At 42.6% G+C, this 22697-nt stretch overlaps 1 long non-coding RNA gene across 1 annotated transcript; it reads left to right on the forward strand.

The window, feature by feature from the left end:
* Positions 1 to 66: 66 nt before the first annotated feature.
* LOC132400339 (uncharacterized) lies at positions 67 to 21128 on the forward strand. The gene is made up of 3 exons (XR_009514230.1): positions 67 to 139; positions 19760 to 19868; positions 20764 to 21128. It is a non-coding gene; the product is annotated as an uncharacterized LOC132400339 (long non-coding RNA).
* Positions 21129 to 22697: the final 1569 nt, after the last annotated feature.

The raw sequence follows: 22697 nt of genomic DNA on the forward strand, positions 1-22697 counted from the left end.
ACGAGAAGATGAGAACTACAAACGGCGCCGCGAGTCCTGACCCTTTCCACTGGATGGAGATATCGATTCGCAGACGAGCTGGTTTCCTCCGATTCAGAGGCGAGGGTTCATAGTGAAGGCATTAAAAAGATTGCAAAGGGTAAAAAATTACTTTGGCCATGAATATGACAACGCATGTTGTATCTGTGTATTCACACTTATTCTACAATATCAATTGCAATATTTGTTCACAAGCAAGTGAAAATCTGCAGACGCTGGAAATCAAAGCAACACGCACAAAATGCTGGCCGAGTTCCGCAGGAAGGACCTCGGCCCGATACCTGACTAGAGCCTGCCTGGCCCGCTGAGTTCCTCCAGCATTTTGTGTGTGTTTCTTGCTTGCCATCTTTTATTGCCTTCCAATCAGCTATGGGTCCTCTTCAGAGGAAAACTAAACAATACTCCGTCTGCAGTGTCCATATTTGAATCCAGTGGGTGGATTGAGAATAATAAACGGTGGTCGCAGTGTTTGTAATAAATATGGTCAGCTGTGGCTTAGTATGTAAAATCAGCACTTCCAAATAAGAAGGCTGTATGGCTTAGTTGCACAGGACGGGATCAGTACATTGTCGCTGGATGTGTGCAGCCCTAGGCAGTAGGTATCAGACAACACGAGTTGTTGGCTTGCCTTAGTGTGGATGGACATTTTAAGGTTCTCTCCATTTGAGTCAAATTTGTATTTGTCTGGATCAGACCTTGAAGAAATGTGACAACAAAACGGATACTGGACTAAGAAAACACGAAATACTGGCAGAACTCAGCAAGCCAGACAGCAACTATGGGAGGAGGTAATAACGACGTTTCCAGCCGAAACCCTTCATCAGAAGTGAAGTAACACGGGATGGTCGAGGGGGGGATAAGAAGTGGGGGGAGGGATAAAGTAGAGAGCTGGCCCATAAGACATAGGAGCAGAATTAGGCTATTCAGCCCACCAAGTTTGCTCCACCATTCTGTTATGGCTGATCCCCAGATCCCCCTCTGCCCTGTATATGTGCCTTCTCACCATTACATTTGATGCCTTGACTGATAAGGAAATGGTCAACTTCCGCCTTAAATATACCCACAGACTTGGGCTCCACCGCAGTCTATGGCAGAGCAGACCACAGGTTTATTACTCTAGCTAAAAAAAAATGCTTTTCTTCTAAAGGGTCATCCCTCAATTTTGAGACTGTGCCCTCTAGTTCTGGATACACCCACCAAAAGAAACATCCTCTCCGCAAACACGAGGAAATCTGCAGATGCTGGAAATTCAAACAACACACACAAAATGCTGGTGGAACACAGCAGGCCCAGGCAGCATCTATAGGGAGAAGCGCTGTCGACGTTTCGGGCCGAGACCCTTCGTCAGGACTAACATCCTCCTTATCTAGTCCTCTCAACATTTGGTAGGTTTCAATGAGACCCCTCCCCCACCCCCCCACCTTCTAAATTCTAGTGAGAACAGGTTCAAAGCTGCCAAAAGCTCGCATATATTAACCCCTTAATTCCCAGAATCATCCTCGTGAACCTTCTGTGGACTCTCTCCAACGACAACATATCCTTTCTGAGATATGGGACCCAAAACTGCTGACGACACTCCAAAGTGCAGTCTGACTTGCGTCTTACAAAGGCACAGCATTATTTCCTTGTTTTCATATTCTATTCCCATTGAAATAAATGCCAACATTTATTGCACCTGTACAACTTGTTCCACAAGTTCTCCAAGTTGAAGTTTCAAAATCAGGTTTATTATCACTGATCTGCATCATGAAATTTATTGTTTTGTGGCAGCAGTACAGTGCAAGAGATAAAAAAAATCTAAGTCACAATAATAAATAAATAGTGCAGAAGAGGAACAATGGAATTGAATTGACTTTATTACTTATATGAGGGGTAAAAGTCTTTATGTTACGTCTCTGTCTAAATGTGCAATGTGCAATTTATGGTAATTTATAATTAATAGTATGTACAACAGGGCAGTCAATATAGCATAGAAATACAATTCTATTAGCGTGAGTTCATCAGTCTGATGGCCTGGTGGAAGAAGCTGTCCCAGACCCTGTTGGTCCTGGCTTTGATGCTGCGGTACCGTTTCCCGGATGGCACCAGCTGGAACAGTTTGTGGTTGGGGTGACTCGGGTCTCCAATGATCCTTTGCACCCTTTTTACACACCTGTCTTTGTAAATATCCTAAGTGGTGGGAGGTTCACATCTGCAGATGCTCTGGGCTGTCCGCACCCATCTCTGCAGAGTCCTGTGATTGAGGGAAGTACAGTTCCCATACCAGGCAGTGATGCAGCCAGTCAGGATGCTCTCAATTATGCCCCTGTACAAAGTTCTTAGGATTTGGGGGCCCATACCAAACTTCTTCAACCGTCTAAGGTGTAAGATGCACTGTTGCGCCTTTTTCACCACACAGCCAGTATGTACAGTCCACATGGGATCCTCGGTGATGTTTATGCTGAGGAACTTAAAGCTGTTCACCCTCTCAATCCCAGATCCATTGATGTCAACAGGGTCTAGCCTGTCTCCATTCCTCCTGAAGTCCGCAACCAGCTCCTTTGTTTTTGTGACATTGAGGGAGAGGTTGTTTTCTTGACACCACTGTGTCAGGGTGATGACTTCTTCTCTGTAGGCTGCCTCACTAGTGTTTGAGATAAGGCCAATCAGTGTAGTATCATCAGCAAATTTAATTAGCAGGTTGGATCTGTGGGTGGTGATGCACCATCAATAACTCTCAGAGACGGGAGGTGAATGATAGGCTTTTATTAGCAGCAAAATGGAGCACAGCATCTCGGAGACTGAGGGAGGAGCAGTGCCTCCAATCGCCTTTATACAGGGGTCTGTGGGAGGAGCCACAGGAGCAGTCAGCAGAGGGGTGTGTCTAGACAAGTATACATAGTTTACCACAGGTGGTGACACAGTCATGGGTATATGCAGAGTGAAGGAGGGGGCTTAGTACACAGCCCTGAGGAAGGGGATCTGATTGAAACATACAAGATTATTAAGGGATTGGACAAGATAGAGGCAGGAAATATGTTTCAGATGCTGGGAGAGTCCAGTACTAGAGGGCATGGTTTGAGAATAAGGGGCAGGTCATTTAGGATAGAGTTAAGTAAGAACTTCTTCTCCCAGAGAGTTGTGGGGGTCTGGAATGCACTACCTCACTGTAGTGGAGGCCAATTCTCTGGATGCTTTCAAGAAGGAGCTAGATGGGTATCTTATGGATAGGGGAATCATGGGATATGGGGACAAGGCAGGCACCGGGTATTGATAGTAGATGATCAGCCATGACCTCAAAATGGCGGTGCAGGCTCGAGGGGCCGAATGGTCTACTTCTGCACCTATTGTCTATTGTCTATTGTCTAAGTGTTCATGGGTTGATTCATTGTTCAATGGTAGAGGGGAAGATGCTGTTCCTAAAATGTTGAATGTGAGTCTTCAGACACTTGAATCTTCTTGCTATTGGTCGTAATAGGTGGAGGGCAACTTCCCGGTGGTGAAGTTAAAAGGAGAGATAGTAGGATTAATTTTCCCTATGGTGAATGAGTTTACTACCAGAGGACATCAGTTTAGAATCAGAATCAGGTTTATTATCACCGGCATGTGACGTGAAATTTGTTAACTTAGCAGCAGCAGTTCAATGCAATACATAATCTAGCAGAGAGAGAGAAAAATAATATTAAATTAAATAAAACATAATAATAAATAAACAAGTAATTCAATTACATATATTGAATAAATTATTAAAAATGTGCAAAAACAGAAATATTGTCTATTTAAAAAAATGAGGTAGAGTCCAAAGCTTCAATGTCCATTGAGGAATTGGATGGCAGAGGGGAAGAAGCTGTTCCTGAATCGCTGAGTGTGTACCTTCAGGCTTCTGTATCTCCTACCTGATGGTAACAGTGAGAAAAGGGCAGGCCCTGGATGCACTGGAGGTCCTTAATAATGGAAGCTGCCTTTCTGAGACACCGCTCCCTAAAGATGTCCTGGGTACTTTGTAGGCTCGTGCCCAAGATGGAGCCGACTAGATTTACAACCTTCTGCAGCTTCTTTCGGTCCTGTGCAGTAGCCCCTCCATAACAGACAGTGATGCAGCCTGTCAGAATGCTTACAGCAGGGTTTCCTAATTTTTTTATACCATGGACCCCTACCATTAACCGAGGGGTTTGTGGATCCCAGGCTGGGAACCCCTGGTTTAGGGTAAGGGGTTTAGAGGGGATCTGAGAATGAAATTTTTTTTCACTAGGAAGGTGGTTGTTATCTGGCACTGCTTGAGAGAGTGATGGCATTGACACAATGTTTAACAAGTATCTGGATAAACACTTGAAATGTCATTGCATGGAAAGCTTTGGACTAAATGACAGTAAATGAGATTAGTAAAGATTTTTTATCTTATTTATTGAGCCACAGCACAGAATTGGCCTAGTCCTTTGGTTAAGATTCTAAACCAGGGAAAGGCTGATTTTTATGGCATCAGAAGGGATATGGCAGGTAGCAGTTGGGATTGGTGGTTTTCTGGCAAATAGATGCTTTGTAAGTGGGAAGCCTATAAAACCGAAATACTGAGAGTACAGAATTTGTACATTCCTGTCAAAATAAAAAGCATGACTAACAGGTTTAGGGAATCTTGGTTTTTGAGGGATATTGAGGCCTTGATTAAGAAGAAGAAGAAAGTCCATATTAGGTATATGCAGCTAGGGTCAAATGAGGTAATTGAGTCGTATAAAAATGCAAGAGAACACTTGATAGAAATCAGGAGGGCTAAAAAAGGACAGGAGATTGTTCCAGCAGATAAGGTGAAAGAGAATCCCAAGGGCTTCAATAGATAAATTAAGAGCAAAAGAATAGCAAGGGGAAAAAATTAGTCATCTTGAAGATCAGTGTGATCATGGAGCCAAAAGGGATGAGGGGGAGTTTTAAATGATCCTTTTGTGTCTATTTACTCAGGAGACAGATACAAAGTCCATATAACTGCAGTAAGAGCATGGACTCTATCTGGATAATGGAAGAGGAGATGCTTGCTGCCTTGAGGTGAATTAGAGTGAATAAATCCCCAGGGCCCGGGGAGGTGTCCACTTGAACCTGTGGGAGACTAATACATAAATTTTAGGGGCTGTGGAAGAGATACTTTAAGCATCCTTATTCACGGGTGAGGTGTGGTTGGCGAGAGAATATCTAAAGTTATTTCATTTTTTGAGAAAGGCTCAAAGTGCAACTTGGGAAATTATTGGCCAGCGAGTTTGATACCAGTTGTGCATGTCCTTATGGGATGATGATGTGATGTTGTGCAGTCTTGGAGGTGGGGGGCGGCCTATCATTAGCAGAAGTTTGAAAAGTTGAACGCCTTGGTCAGATCAATGAAGGCTGTGTTGCTCTGCTGCTCTCGACTCTCCTCCTGCATCTGGCACAGTGAGAAGATCATGTCCGCTGTAGACCTGCGTGTTCTGAACCTTCACTGGTTCAGCACAACATTGTGGGCTGAAGGGCCTGTACTGTGCTGTATTGTTCTATGTTCTAAAAAGGTCCATTAAGGACACTTACGAGCAGCATCCTCTCCAATTTTTTTTACAGTTGCGCAAACCAACCATTGCTTTGAGCCTTATCCCACCAGACCAATCCCAGCTTGAATTTGTCATTCAAGATACATAATTGTTTAATGTCAGTTCTAGTGCCCAAGTATGAAAAAGAATGAAATAATTGTTAGCCAATTATTCACCAGCAGGCCAGGCAGCATCTATGGACATGAGCACAGTCAAGGTTTTGGCCCGAAACATCGACTGTTTACTCTTTTCCATAGACGCTGCCTGGCCAGCTGAGTTCCTCCAACATTTTGTGTGTGTTGCTCAGATTTCCAGCATCTGCAGACTTCCTTTTGTTTGTGAGATAATTGTTACTCTGGTTCTGAAGCTCCACAAAAAAACACAATAATAAAAACACAATTAATATAAATACCTGATAGCTTGTATACACAGATTGGTTGTACGTCCATAAAGTGATGCTCAGCACAGGAGTGTCTGTACATGAGATGACTCTGACACGAAATGGTAGACGTGGTGGGGGAATGTGCTGGGATTGGTCCGGTGGGATTGGTGTGCTTGGATTGCTCTGGTGGGATTGGTGTGCTGGGATTGGTCTGCTGGGATTGGTCTGTTGGGATTAGTGTGGTGGATTGCGGTGGGTGAGTGTGTGAGATTGTGATGGATTAGTGTGGTGGGATTGGTGTACTGGGATTAGTCTGCTGGGATTGCTCTGGTGGGATTGGTGTGCTGGGATTGGTGTGGTGGGATTGGTGTGCTGGGATTTGTCTGCTGGGATTGCTCTGTTGAGATTGGTGTGCTGGGATTGGTCTGTTGGGATTAGTGTGGTGGATTGCGGTGGGTGAGTGTGTGAGATTGTGGTGGGATTGGTGTGCTGGGATTGTTCTGCAACCCAGCAGACCAGTCCCAGCACACCAATCCCACCAGAGCAATCCCACAGCACCAATCCCAGCAGACCAATCCCACCAGACCAATCCCAGCACACCAATCCCACCAGAGCAATCCCAGCACACCAATCCCACCACACTCCCCCACCACCTCCACCATTTCCTGTCAGAGTCACCTCATGTACAGACACTCCTGTGCTGAGCATCACTTTATGGATGTACAACCAATCTGTGTATACAAGCTATCAGGTATTTATATTAATTGTGTTTTTATTATTGTGTTTTTTTTGTGGGGCTTCAGAACCAGATTAACAATTATCTCACAAACAAAAGGAAGTCTGCAGATGCTGTAAATCTGAGCAACACACACAAAATGTTGGAGGAACTCAGCTGGCCAGGCAGCATCTATGGAAAAGAGTAAACAGTCGATGTTTCAGGCCAAAACCTTGACTGTGCTCATGTCCATAGATGCTGCCTGGCCTGCTGAGTTCCTCCGGCATTTTGTGTGTGTGACTTACAATTATTTCATTCTTTTTCACACTTGGGCACGAAAACTGACATTAAACAATTATGTATCTTGAATGACAAATGACTAACGTGCAAAAGAAGACAAATTGTGTGCAAATTAAATAAAAATAATACTGAGAACTCAAGTTGTAAAGAGTCCTTGATAGAGAGTCTGTAGGTTTTAAGGTCGGTTCAGGGTCGACATTTATATTTTATTGTGAGGGAGAGGTTTGTCCTTTGCTCGTCCCTGGGGGAGCAAGGTTGGATCTGACTCTGTCCAGTGACACAGGAATCGAGGAGTCTGAGGTCAGTGCACCGAGGTGGAAGATTGGCCACTGAACGGGGCGAGCGGGTTTGAGGGGGTGAAAGTCTCCAACTTCAGAGTGATCTTCACGCCCCCACCCTCACACACCGATCACTGCAGCCCTGAGCTTTACGCAGACGAGACACAGACCTGTTGGGTCTGCATCAGTCACTGTACAGAGCTGTAGAAAAGAGGGGCAGGACAAAGTCATTCTGCCCTTTGATCCTACCCCACCATTCCTTATGATCGCGGCCAAGCCCGCAGTTGAATACCCAGGACTGCTCTCTCCTCACTCTCCTATTTGTCCACTGCTCCTGATCTCAGGTTTCTCTCAAGCGTTATCACTACCAGCAACTGTCCCTCCAGGTTGCTGGGTTCTCTGGCTGGTCGGAGACGGGAGATTGAGGTTGAGAGGGATAATAAATCAGCCATGATGGAATGGCATAGCAGACTCAGTGGGCCGAATGGCCTAATACTGCTTCTCTGTCTTATGGATTTGCCCCCTCAAACTCCACACCTACCAGGTTGGAGATGTCCGTCGAGCTCCTGCTGGAGGAGTGGGGAGTGGCCCTACTAGGAACCAACTCACACCCTGTCCTTCTGGGAGGCAGTGGCCTGGTGGGTGAGCCATGGGCTTGTAGCAGGATGCCCACGGCCCTTAACCCTGTCCCACTGACAGCCCCACCTTCACCAGCACACTAATAAATGGTACGATATGATGGAAGTCAGACCTCACAGCTATTTTGTTATTATCTTGCAAGATGTTGTCTACCTGCACTGCACTCTCTTGCTAGCTGTGACACTTTATTCTGCATTCTGTTATTGTTTTGGCTTGTTCTGCCTCAGTGCACGGTGCAACGATCTGATCTGTATGAGGAATCTGAAGCTTTTCACTGTATCTCAGTACAGGTGACGTGTGCACCCTTGCCTCTCTGTAACTGGATCTTGGATTTGGACTAAACTCCCCACCACTAATCAGGTCTCATCACGTATGAAGCTCCAGTACTATAGAATGATTACCTTTTGACTTGTGTTGTAAACGCACTGCATCATTTGTTCATTGTGGTAGTATTACTTTATGTGATGTGTGTGAATTAATAGGTCCTGTAGAATACTTTGTTCTGGAAGAACAATTGTTTTATTTGGCAGTACGCATGTGTATGAGTGAATGACAAGGACCTTGAACTTAAACTTCAACTTGCAATGAAAAACTTGCAGCAACATCGCAGGCACATTGCATCAGATATGCAGTATTCACACATCCGACATAAATCCAACATAAATTATACATAACTTTTACAAGGCAGAACACAACTAGAACAAAAAAGTCCACTTTAATGCAAAGTGGTCAAAGTAGTCATTGCGTTGATAAACTGTAGTGATTGGGGTTGCAATGATTGGTTCAACACCCAAGTGATTGATGGGAAGTTGCTGTTTTTGAAACTGGTGGATTTGGACTTCAGGTTTCTAAACCTCCTGCCTGCCGGTAGCTGTGAGAAGGTAGCATGGGCCAGGTGCTGGGGATCTTTGATGACGGATGATGCCTTCTTGAGGTAGCACCACCTCCTTGTGGTCTGTGCGCTTGTCGAGAAGGCTTGAGTGAGGATGTAGCAATCTTTGCTGAGCAGCTACTTAACATAGGACTCTGCTCCTGGGGTCTTTCCAGGAACATGCATTGAGATAATGTTATCTACTGATGGAAGAACATCAATTTGGTGAAAGAGTCAATTTGGACTGCCTGAAGCTGCCAGAGCAAAGATATATGTGCAAGAAAATACTGTCAACTGACACAGACTAAAGCACAGCAATGTATGCTGTGGGTGAACAAGAAAGCCCGGGAGTGAAGTCCTGCTGCTACTGAGGACAAAAGAGATTAATCATAGTGCATAACATAGAAATGGGCCTTTTGTCCCATCACCTCCATGCTGACTGTTTTGCCCCTCCATACTATTCCCAGTTGCATGCATCAGGGCAATATTAGGATGCCAGGTAAATATCCAAACTGGTTACTTAACAAATATAAAAGAAAAAAAATATCATAATGATTACAATCTCATCCTTGTACTACATAGAATGTTCTGTCTTGTGCAGCAGATGGTGAGACTTGAAGGTACTAGATTATACTGCGTGTATAGTTTGTAAACAAATATAGTTTGGAGACAGAAAGTGTAGGGAGGGACCACAGTGAGGTCCTGCAGGAGTGATGCACTACCGGAGCTCCTATCTTTCAGAGGAGATGCAAGATGAAGCATTTTCTGTCTCTCTCTTTTTCAGAACATTTGGGTAGTAAAGCTGGATGCAAGCTCAATATTGATTCCTGTATTAAAATCGGATTCAGGTTTATTATCATTGACGTAAGTTGTGAAATTTGTTGTTTTGCAGCTGCTGTACAGAACATTGCATAAAAATTACTATAAGTTACACTAAGAAATATATACTGAGGAAAAATTAATAAATAGTGCAAAAAGAGAACAAAAAATGAGGTAGTGCTCATGGGTTTCATAATCTGTTGAGAAAAATGATAGCGGAGGAGATGAAAGCTGTTCCTAAAATGTTGAGTGTGTGTCTTTAGTCTCCTGCGTCTCCTTCATGATAGTAGCAATGAGAAGAGGGCATGTTCTTGATGGTGAGGGTCCTAAATAATGTATGCTGCCTTCCTTTGAAGATGTCCTCGATGGCGGGAAGGCTAGTGCGCACGATGGAGCTGGCTGAGTTTATAACCCTCTGCAACTTTTTCCAATCCTTTGCACTGTCATCTGCACACCAGATGGCGATGCAAAGAGCAAAAAGCTCTCCATGGTACATCTATTGAAATACCCTGGAGTATTTGATGACATACCAAATCTCTTCAAACTCCTAATGAAATATATCTGCTGGAAATCTTTTTTCATAATTGCATCAAGATATTGGGCCCAAGGTAAATCCTCAGAGATGTTGACTCCCGGGTAGATGCTCATTCTTCCCGTTGCTGATGATTAGTATGTGTTCTGCTGACTTCCCCTTCCTGAAGTCCACAATGAGTTGCTTGCCAATGTTCCTCAATCAATGGTCCATAATCAGTTCATGAACCAATGTTCCTCAGAAGGAGAAACAAAAATGGAAGATGTTGGAAACACTCACCAGTTCAGGAAAAACGAGTTTCAGAGATTGTGTTTCAAGTTGAATGAAATATTTCTGAGACCAAGTCCTGAAACTTTCTGTTGCACCTGATCGATTAAAACACCTGTGGTTAACATAATATGCTATTGTAATGCAGATTTTTCTTTGTAGAGTTGTGGAAAAACCACAGATTTTACTGTGCAGAGGAGTTTGTAAGATATGTTTCATTATATAAGGCATTGAGGCTTTACTTGCAGTATTGTGTACAGTTTAGGTCACTCTGTTATAGGAATGATGTTAATAAACTAGAAAGACTGCAGAAATGATTTACCAGGATATTGCCTGGACTTGGGGACATTGTTACAAGGAGAATTTATGTAGACTATGACTTTATTCTCTGGAAAGTAGGAGATTGAGGGGTAATCTGACTGAGGTATGTAAGATACATAGTAGTGTAGATGGGTTGGCTCCTTAAAGTTGGTATATCGGGGGTGGGGGTGAGAGGTGAGAAATAAAATGGATGATCTTGTTGCCCTATTACAGGTTGTCAGGCATGATCTTGTGGCCATCACTGAATCGTGGCTGAAGGATGGTTGTAGTTGGGAGCTGATTGCCCAAGGTTACACATTGTATTGGAGGGATAGGAAGGCAGGCATAGGAGGTGGCGTGGCTTTGCTGGTAAAAAATGGCATTGAATCAATAGAAAAATGTGACATAGGATCAGAAGATGTTGAATCCTTGTGGGTTGAGTTAAGAAACTGTAAAGATAAAAGGATCCCAATGGCAGTTATATGCAGGCCTCCCAACAATAGCTGGGATGTGGACTAAAGATTTCAACAGGAAATAGAAAAAGGCGTGTCAAAAGAGGAGTGTTATGATATTCATGGGAGGTTTCAACATGCAGGTCAATTGAGAAAATCGGGTTGGTAATTGATCTCAAGGTAATGAGTTTGTCGAATGCCTAAGAGATGGCTTTTTAGAGCAGCTCGTCATTGAGCCTACTAAGGGATCAGCTAGACTGGATTGGGTGTCATGCAATGAACTGGAGGCAATTAGGGAGCTTAAGGCAAAAGAATCCTTAGGAGACTGTGATCACAATATGATTGAGTTCAACTTGAAATTTGATGGGGAGAAAGTAAAGCCTTACGTAGCAGTATTTCACTAAAGTAAAAGAAATCACAATGGTATGAGAGAGGAGTTGGCCAAAGTAAATTGGAAGGCGATGCTGGCAGGGATGACAGCAGAGCAGCAATGCTGTGAGTTTCTGGGAAAAATGAGGAAGGTGCAGGATAGATGTATTCCAAAAAGAAAGAAATACTCAAATGGCAAAATAGTACAACTGTGGCTGACAAGGGAAGTCAAAGCTAATGTAAAAGCAAAAGAGAGGGCACACTACATAGCAAAAATTAGCCAGGAAAATAGAAGAATGGGAAGCTTTAAAAAAACCTACATGGAGTAACTAGAAGAATCATTTGATAGGATAAGATGAAAGATGAAAGCAAGCTAACAAGCAATCTCAAAGTGGATAATAAAAGCTTTTTCAAGTATGTAAAAAATAAAGGAGAGATGAGAGTGGATATGAGAGATGACCGCTAGAAAATGAGGCTGGAGAAATAATAAAAGAAACAAGGAAATGGCAGATGAACTAAATGAGTATTTTGCATCAGTCTTCACTGTGGAAGGTACTAGCAGTGTGCCAGAAGTTGTGGTGTGTGAAGAAAGAGAAGTGAGTGCAGTTATGATTACAAGGAAGAAGGTGCTCAAAAAGCTGAAATACCTAAGGGTACATAAGTCACCCAGATCAGATGAACTGCACCTTAGGGTTCTGAAAGAGGTAGCAGTAAAGATTGTGGAGGCATTAATAATGAGCTTTCAAAAATCATGGACTCTGGCATGGTGCCAGAGGACTGGAAAATAGAAAATCTCACTCCACTCTTTAATAAAGGAGGAAGACAGCAGGAAGAAAATTATAGACTAGTTAGCCTGACCTCAGTGGCTGGAAAGATGTTAGAGCCAATTATTAAGAATGAAGTTATGGAGTACTTGGTGACACAAGACAAGATAGGATAAAGTCAGCATGGCTTCCTTAAGGGAAAGTCTTAACAGACAAACCTGTTGGAATTCTTTGAGGAGTTTACAAGTAGGACAGATAAAGGGGTTGCAATGGACATTGTACATTTGGACTTTCAGAAGGCATATGACAAGTTGCCACACATGAGGCGGCTTACCAAGTTAAAAGTCCATGGTATTACAGGTAAGCTACTGGCATGGTTAGAGCATTGGCTGATTGGTAGGAGGTAGCAAGTGGGAATAAAAGGATCCTTTCTGGTTGGCTGCCAGTGACTAGTGGTGCTCTGCAGGGTTTTGTGTTGGGACCGTTTCTTCTTTTTATGCTGTATATTAATGATTTAGATGATGGAATAGATGGCTTTGTTGCCAAGTTTACAAATGATACAAGGATTGATGGAGAGACAGGTAGTGTTGAGAAATGAGAAAGGCTGCAGAAGTACTTAGACAGATTAGGAGAATGGACAAGGAAGTGGCAAATGAAATATAATGTTGGAAAATACATGGTCATACACTTTGGTAGTAGAAATAAATGTGCAGACTATTTTCTAAATGGGAAGAAAATCCAAAGATCTGAGATGCAGAGGGACTTGCAAATATTTGTGCAGAACATCCTAAATGATAACTTGCAGGTTGAGACGATGGTGAGGATGGCAAATGCAATTTTAGCATTCATTTCAAGAGGTCTAGAATACAAGAGCAGGGATGTGATGCTGAGGCTTTATAAGGCACTGGTGAGGTTTCACCTTGAGTATTGTGAACAGTGTTGGGCTCCTCATCTAAGAAAAGATATGCTGGCATTGGAGAGGGATCAGAGAAGGTTCACAAGGATGATTTCAGAAATGAAAGGGTTATTATATGAGGAACTTTTGATAGCTCTGGGTTTTTACTCTCTGGAATTTAGAAGGATGAGGAGGATCCCATTGAAAGCTTTAGAATGTTGAAAGGTCTTGACAGAGTAGATGTGAAAAGAGTGTTTCCTATGATGGGGGAGTCCAGGACAAGAGGGCACAGCCTCAGGATGGAAGGGAACCTATATAAAACAGAGATGCGGAGGAAATTTTTTCACTAGAGGGTGATGAATAGCTTCTTGATTGGGCATGGCATCAAGGGTTATGGGAGAAGGCCAGGGAGTGGTGTTGAGGAGGGGAAAAAAGGATCAGCCTTGATTGAATGGCAGAGCAGGCTCAATAGGCCAAATGGCCTAATTCTGCTCCTATGTCTCATGGTCTTCTGGGTGGTAATGGGGACAAGGTCCCACTACCTATTAAATACTCCAAATGACATGCACCTCAAATAGCCTTTGACAACCAAGTCCAGCTCCTGGCCTTCTCGTGTGGCTTAGCTACTGAGCCCGGCGGAACCATTTCTACTGACAGGAGATGGGGAAACTGCGGGTTACTGGCACCTTAAAACAAGTCACTTCGGACAGATGTAGCTCATCAGCCGTGGTTGGCAGCTCATCTAGGAAAAGGAAAACTCTGATGTCAATCCGCTGCCTTGCAGCTATATATTCTCATGGGGAAAGCTTCAGGAGTAAATTCCAAGGGAAAAATCCAGAGCTGGGGTTGCTAAGGCAGTCCTACAATGAGTTCAATGCTGACTGCCAAGTCCTGCAATGCTTCTGGTACCAAACTGTATCGGTCTCTGCAATTCCTCTGGGTTCATCAGATGCGTGGAGAAGGGGAGCTTGCTACATGGGCATACCGTACTACTCAGTCTTGTATATCTAGACAGCTAGGACCCATTATCCTTGGTCAACTCTGACCGACAGAGGCTCCAGATTGATGGATGAAAGCACAAAGTCCTTTTCCCAGGGATGGGGTGCTAAACCCAACAGGGCACGGTTTTAATATCAGAAGTGAATAATTTAGAAGAAATTTCAGGGCAGCTTTGTCACACTAATGGGAGTGCATATTTGGAATGAGCTAGAAGAAATAGTGGTTGAGGTGGTCACATTAACAATGTTTATCCAGAGCTATCCAGATAGGACTTGCCGAAGGATCCCAGCCCAATGTCGGCTGCTTATTCTGCTCAATAGATGCTGCCTGACCTGCTGAGTTACTGCAGCACTTTGTCTGTGGTATTTTGGATTTCCAGCAACTGCAGTATCTCTTGGGTACATGGAAAGGAGAGGTTTGGAAGGCTATGGGCCAAATGCTCACAGATGGGACTAACTCAGAAGGGCAACATAGAATGAGTAAGCTGGGCTGAAAGGCCTGGTTTCATGCTGTAAGACACCATAACTTCTGTCAACATTAATTTCATTGGAAAGGATCCACCGCTTTGTTTTTATCTAAAGAGGTGACAACAACGGCAACTCCTCTGACATTGTGGATGAGATTTGTAATAAATCACTTGGCTGAAGTTACATGGGAGATTACTGGTGGTAATTGAGAAAGTGAGCAAACAGTGGGTGAACTGGACTGGTTACCACACCAGTACTCCAGAGAACACAGTTCAGGTACCACCACGGCCACTGCGGTGTTTAAACTTAATTTGCTGACTAATCGGGAATTTAAAGAAGAACAATGCCATTTTCAATTGACCACAAAATAGTTGGATTTACAAGGAAATCCACCCAGTTTATATGTAATTCCAGACCCCACTAATTTTTTTAATTAAACAAAATAAACTTTATTCAAAAATAAAATTATGTACAATAAACCATTCAATGACTCTCAATCCTTCACAAAAGTTTCCATTACGGTCTTTACATTTCCACACTTTTTGCCACCCATGTGGCACTCTGGTATTTCATATTTACATACCCTTGTTGAGGGGGATGGCCCAAGAGGACATGAATCACTTGGAACACACTGATTGAGGGGAGACTCTCACACATTTAAGTAACATCTTGATTAGTGCTTGGTTTGCTGAGGCATAGAAGGCTATGGACCAAGTTCTGGTAAATAGGATTACTAGAGATAGATGCTTGATGGTCAACATGGATACGATGGGCCAAATAGTCTGTACTGATGTGATGAAATAATCTGTATGGATGACATGCAAAACAATGTTTTTCATTGCACATTGTACATGTAGTAATAAAGAACCAATTTAACTGTCTCAACCATTTCCTCTGGCAAATCATTCTGAAAACAGCCCATCTATGTGTGGGAAAAAAAGTTAACTCTTAGGTTTTTATAAAATCTCTGCCCACTCACATTAAACCTATTCCCTTAATTCTTGATTCCCTATCCTCAAGAAGAACAGAATTTTGTTATATTGTGACAGGTTGGGAAAAGTTGGGGGCCTGGGTGGCCTTGTATTGAAGATTTGTGTGCAGATTCAGCAAGCAATTTGGAAGGCAAGTGATATGTGGGTGTTTATTACAGGAAGATTTCAATACAGACTTGTTAGTCTTTAATTGGTTTCATGTTGCAAAAGAGAGGGAGGTAAAAGAGCTGGGAGAGCAGCATTGCTAATTGGGATGGTATCATAGCTGCAGAAAGGGAGAAAGGACATCATGGAGAGGTTATCCACTGAGTCAGTGTGAGTAGAGGTCAGAAATAGGAAGGGAACAATCACTCTGTTGGGAGTAATCTATAGGCTCCCAATATCAACAGAGATACTAAAGAACAGACTAGGAGGCAGATTCTTTTGGAAAGGTGCAAAATTAACAGGGTTGTTGTCATGGGTGACTTCAACTTCCCTCATATTGAAAGGCAGTTCCTTTATGCAAAAGGTTTAGATGAAGCAGAATTTGTAAAGTGTGTCTCAGGGGGATTCATGGGGATGTAGTACTGGAGGGGGAAGTCATACTGGATCCAGAACGAGGCAATGAATCTTGTCAGGTGATACCTTTTGGTGGGTGAGCATTTTGGAGACAGTGACCACAACCCCCTAACCTTTAGTGTAGCCATGCACAAATATAAGAACAGACAGTATGGGAAAGTATTTAACCTAGGGAGGGCTAATTACTGTCATATTTGGCAGGAACTTGGCAGCAGATATGCCATTCATTACTGTAGTCCAGAGTTAGCTAGTATGATTCCTATGTTCTAACCAGGTAGTGACGCATTTCCTGTGAATTAGGATATGGCACTCAACGGAGTAAAGTTCAGAATCTGCCTTTGTGAATGGTGTTTGCTGCATTGCTCTAGCCCACAACCCAGCCGAGATATCGCTGGCCCGCTGTTATGTACCTTCAGGGCAGGGAGTCAGCTTTTACCAGATCATTGGTGACCTCAGAACTTTCCACTTTATTCATTGCTGAAATCGGGGTTGGACTTAAACAATACATAGTTGTCTGTTGTCTTTAATTTATAAAAAAAAATGGATGAAGCATACCAAATGAAAAAGAAATATAGACAATACAGTGTGCAGTATCTGAGCTATGGAATTATACCAGTATCAAGTAACCAACGGCAGTAAATGTGTCTGTTGTGTGAAAAAGTTTTTTTTTTCAAATGTGTTAGTGAAACCATCCTGGCTACTTGAACACTTGAAGAGAATACACTCTGATGAAGTAAACAAGAACTTGGCTTAAACTTTCAGAAGTGGAAAACACTTCAAGATACATTTGCCAACACATTACAACAGAACAGTGATGGCATGTGTGCTTCATACAACATTTAATTGCTCATTTTATATCTGGAATGGCCCATACAATTGGAGAAGAGACGATTCAATTCTTCTGCTAACATTATTTAACATTGACCTGATAGAGGTGTATGAGATGATGAGAGCCATTGATCATGTGGATAGTCAGAGGCTTTTTCCCAGAGCTGAAATGGTTGCCACAAGAGGACACAGGTTTAAGGTGCTGGGGAGTAGGTACAGAGGAGATGTCAGGGGTAAGTTTTTTTACTCAGAGAGTGGTGAGTGTGTGGAATGGGCTGCTGGCAACAGTGGTGGAGGCGGATACGATAGGGTCTTTTAAGAGACTTTTAGATGGGTACGTGAAGCTTAGAAAAGCAGAGAGTTATAGGTAAGCCTACTAATTCCTAAGGTAGGGACATGTTCAGCACAACTTTGTGGGCTGAAGGGCCTGTATTGTGCTGTAGGTTTTCTATGTTTCTATTAAGGGAGATTCCGCGTATGGTTCTGCGTAAGCCACCAGAATCAGAATCAGGTTTTATATTACCAACATATGTCACAAAAATTTTTGGTAGCAAATTTTTGTGGCTGCACTACATTGCAATACATAATAATTTTTAAAATTCTAAATTACAATAAGAAATGTATATTAAAAATAAATTAAGTAAGTCCTGCAGAGAGAGTTAAAAAGTAAGGTCGTATTCGTGGGTTTATTATCCAATCAGAAGTCTGATGGCTGAGGGGAGGAAGCTGTCTTTGAAACATTGAGTGTGTGTCTTCAGGCTGTAGTACCTACTTCTTGACGGGAGCAATGAGGAGAGGGCATGTTCTGGGTGATGGGCATCCTTAATGATAGATGCCACTTTTTTGAGGCATTGCCTTTTAAAGGTGCCTATGATCTGGAGACACTAGTGCCCATGGTGGAGCTGGGGGAGTTTGCGACTTTCTGCACCTTTTTCCGATACTGTACAGTGGCCCCTCCATACCAGGTGGTGATGCAACCAGTTAGAACGCTCTCAGACATATACTTGTGAACATTTGTGAGAGTCTTTGGTGACATATCAAGTGTCCTCAAAATCCTAATGAAATTTAACCATTTTCATGCCTTCTTTGTAATTGCATCAATATGTTGGACCTAGGATAGATCTTCAGAGATGTTGACACCCAGGAACTTGAACTTGCTTGCCTTTTCCACTGCTGATCCCTCCATGAGGAACTGTATGTGTTTCCTCAACTTCCCCTTCCACAAAATCCACAATCAGTTCCTTAGTCTTACTGACGTTGAGTACAAGGTTGTTGTTATGACAGTGGCCAACCAACTGATTGATCTCGCACCTTTTCACCTCCTCGTCATGATCTGAAATTTTGCCAAAAATAGTTATGTCAGCAGCAAATTTACAGATGGCGTTTGAGTTGTGCCTAGCCTCACAGTCGTGGGTGTAGAGAGAGTATAGCAGTGGGCTAAGCATAAATCCTTGAGATGCATCAGCGTTGATTATCAGCGAGGAGGAGAAGTCATTTCCAATTCACACTGACTGCCTTTCAGTGAGGAAGTCAAGGATTCAGTTGCAGAGGCCCAAGGTTTGGAACTTGTTGATTAGAACTGAGGGTACAATTACGTTGAATGATGAGTTGTAATCACCAAACAGCAGTCTGATGTAGATATTGCTGTTGTCCAGGTGATCCAGTGCCGAGTGGAGAGCCGGTGAGATTGCATCTGCTGTCGATCTATTGTAGTGATAGTCAAATTGCATCAAGACCAGGTCCTTTCTTAGGCAGGAATTGACTCTGGCCATGACCAACCTCGCAAAGCGCTTCATCACAGTAGATGTTTGTGCAAATAGCCAATAGTTGTTGAGTTATCTCATCCTACTTTGGCACTGGTATGATTGTAGCCTTTATGAAACAGGTGGGAACTTCTGACTGTAGCAGTGAGAGATTGCAGGTGACACAGATTTTCAGTGCCCTACCAGGTACACCACTGGAGTCTGACACTTTGCAAGAGTTCACCCTATCAAAGAATGTTCTGACGTCATTGTTCGGGTGTAGTTTTATTCTCCCTTTCAAAGCATGAACAAAAAGCATTGAACTCATCTGGAAATGAAACATCAAGCTATTCATAATGTTAGGTTTCTCCTGATGTGAAGTGATGGCCTGCAAACCCTACCAGAGCTGATGAGCACCTGATTCCATCTCTAATTTCAATCGGAATTGTTTTCTCGCCCTTGAAATAGCTCTCCGTGGATCACACCTGGACTTGTACAGTTCTGGATCACCGGTCTTGAATGCCGCTGATCTAGCCTTTTGTAGACTGCATATCTCCTGGTTTATCCACTGCTTTCTGTTTGGTTATGTTCAGTATGTCTTTGAAGGCTCACACTCATCCACACAGGTCTTGATGAGGTTGGTGACAATTGTAGTGTAATAATTCAAATTTGAAGGTGAGTCCCTGTATATTGTCCAGTTCACCGCCTCAAAGCAGTCTGGTAAATGCTCCTCTGCCTCCTGTGACTGTACCTTCTTGGTTTTCACCACATAGTCTCTGCCTGTATGATGGGAGTAGAAGTACAGCCAGGTGATCGGACTTTCCAACATGCGGGTGTGGGATGGCATGGTGAACGTTCTTGACGGTGGTGTACAGTAGTCAAGTGTGCTGGCTCCTCTGGTTCCATAGGTGATATGTTGGTGGTAGCTGTTCAGAGACTTTGTCAAGCTGGCCTGTTTGAAATCTCGCACAGTGATAGGGAAGGCACTTTCGAGACCGCCGTTTATAGCGCTCATCTCTTCTACAGCCTGTCTGACGATGGCCTGAGGTGGAATATACACCTACCAGGATGATGGTGAAAAGCTCCCTCGGCAGATAAAATGGATGACACTTGGCTGCCAGATGTTTCAGGTTGGGTGAGTAGGACTGAGAGAGAACTGCCATGTCTGTGCACCATGATGGGTTAATCATAGAGCATATTTCACCTCCTCTACCATTAAAAGACTCAGCTGTTCCGTATTTGGAGAGAATGGGGAAACCATTGGGGGGCATTGCTGCTTCCAAAATAGCGACAGCAAGCCATGTTTCCAGGTTTTCCAACATACTTGGGACAACAGAATTTGCTCTGCATTTGGATGAGTCAACTTTGCCAGGCAAAAGATCTTTGCTTCTTGGTTATGTTCACTTCATAAAAGAAGAAAGCATCGCACAAGAGTTGTTATTTGCGAGGGAACCTGAAACAGATATGAAGAGGGAATCAATATTTTGGGTTGTTGAGCAATTTTTCAAAGAGAACGACATTCCACCAACGTTCTTGCTTGTGCAACAGATGGGCACCATTAATGATAGGACACTACCTCCGGGGTTATTACCCTTTCTGAAAAAAAGCTGTACCTAAAATATTACACAAGCCACACCTTGTCACAAAAAAAACCCGGAAGTGATCGGTTGCACAAGTCATTAAATGCTGCTATTACAGTGGTAAATAAAATCAAGTCCCATGCTCTCAATTTTTGATTCTTTCTAGACCTTTGTATTGAGAATGATGAACAGTCTGAGTTCTTGCTGTTGCAAGCAGAAGTCAGATGCTTCTCCAAAGCAAACTGCCTGAGACAATTTAATGCACTTTTTGAAACTGCGATAAAATTCTTTCGAGACTCAAATGCTTCATTCAGTAATCACCTCAATAATATTAGGTGTGACATTGCTTATTTGTGGACATTATTTGCAAAGTTGAATAAAATCAAACTTCAATTGCAAGGTAATGATATGAATCTTATCAAAGTCAAATCAGATGTCTCCATATTTCAGAAAGAACACCAGATGATGATCTTCAAGAATACTGTGCCTTCCTGGGTGAGCTGCATAACAACATGTTGGAGGAATTTTAGGATCTTTTCTCGATCCAGATTCCTGATTGGGTTGTAAATCCACTCCTTGTAATGAGGAATTAACAGGAAGGATGGTGGAAAAAAAAGATCTCTCTACAAAATGACATTGAGCTGAATTTCAAAAAATCATATCAAGGCTTTTAGTTGCAGAAAGGAATTTGAACACTATCTTACACTGTGGAAAAATGTAAAGATATTCTTTACTCCCTTTCTAAACTCATATTTAGTGGAGTGCTGTTCCAGTGCGGTTGCCCAACTTCTTTCAAAGCAACAAAACAAACTGCAAAGTAATGAACGTGAGGATTTGAGGCTGTTTCCAAGTGACTATCAGCCTGATGTTAAGAAGCTGATATCACTGTACTAACCCCATCCATCTCATTGAAAGGTGAAAAAGCAATGAAGTCGTGAATACTTGCAGTACTAATGTACGCTCTAAAATTGTTGATGAAAATTGTTTTTACCATAATGAAATAAAGAAATAATTTTATTTGCGTCTTTAAATAGATTTGAATATTTGTTCCAATAACTTTCACTGTTTTGAATCTGCAGTTTTTATTTTCTTTCATTGTGCATCATAAATCAAAATTCTTTATAGGTTTTATATATTGGCCAGAAAGGGAGATGAGTATGCTCGGGTTGTGCTCTGGTGGCCAAGGGGGTGAAACCCTAATAGAGTTTGGGCACCAGTGGTGTAGAAGCAACATTTTGGCATGGATAGTAGGTTATCTAACTAACAGAAAATAGCACAATTTGTTCGTTTTTCTTAACACAAGGGATTCTGCAGATGCTGGAAATCCAGAGTAACACACATGACATACAGGAGGAACTCAGCAGGTCAGGAAGTATGTATAAAGATGAATAAAAAGACAGTATTTTGTGCCATGACCCTTCATTAGGACTAGAAAGAAAGGAGGAAGAAGCCAGAATAAGAAGGTGGGGAAGTGGAAGGAGCACAAGCTAGAGGGTGATAGTTGAAGCCAGGCGAGGGGGAAGGTAGGTTAGTGGGGAAAGCAGATGAAGTGAGAAACTGGGAGGTGACAGGTAGAAAAGGCAAAAGGCTGAAGAAGAAGGAATCTGAGGAGAAGAGTGTGGACCATGGTTCATTTTTCTTGCATGTAATATACAAAGAAGGGGTTGGTCATAGGGATTGTTCCTGAAGCCTAAACTTATTATAGTTCATATAAAAAACAAGGATGAAGGCAATGAAAGAATGGTTGATAAATTAGTGATGACACTATCAACATGTTCAATATAGGCAATTGGGCTCTGAGGGCCTGTTTCCATGCTGTAAAGCACTATGACTATGTTAAAGAGTTAAATAGATAATGCAGAAATGTGAGAATGCAATAATGTTACTTGATAGATAGGGGAGTGGGCAAGGATCAGGCACATAAAATATTAACCAGGTATAAATTTGATAGGTACTTGAATGAACAAGGCACAGAGTGATTTGGAATTAATGCAGACAAGCAGAATTAGTATAGGTAGGTGTGATAGTCAGGAGAGATGTGGTGGGCCTGATTCTAAGCTGTAGAATTCTATGAGCATTATTATAATATGTGGGAATGTGTGTAATTATCCGTTTTAGAAGGCAGTTAAAGAAAAAAAAAAGCAGGAAGCTGAAGAAACTCGACAGGCCTGACAGCATCTGTAGAGGAAAATGGGCAAGTTGACCTTTCAGATCAAGACTCTTCCTAAAACATTGACAGCCTATTTCCTATCTGACCTGTTGAGCTGCTCCAGCTTTGTATTTGTTGCTCCAGATTCCAGCACCTGCAGTCTCTCTTCTCTCCAAACTCAAAAAAAAGATCTGATTAAAGTGATGAGACATTGCAGAGATCAGAGATACAGTGG

Source organism: Hypanus sabinus, chromosome 10 (genome assembly GCF_030144855.1).
Source record: "Hypanus sabinus isolate sHypSab1 chromosome 10, sHypSab1.hap1, whole genome shotgun sequence".
Taxonomy (NCBI): Eukaryota; Metazoa; Chordata; class Chondrichthyes; order Myliobatiformes; family Dasyatidae; genus Hypanus; species Hypanus sabinus.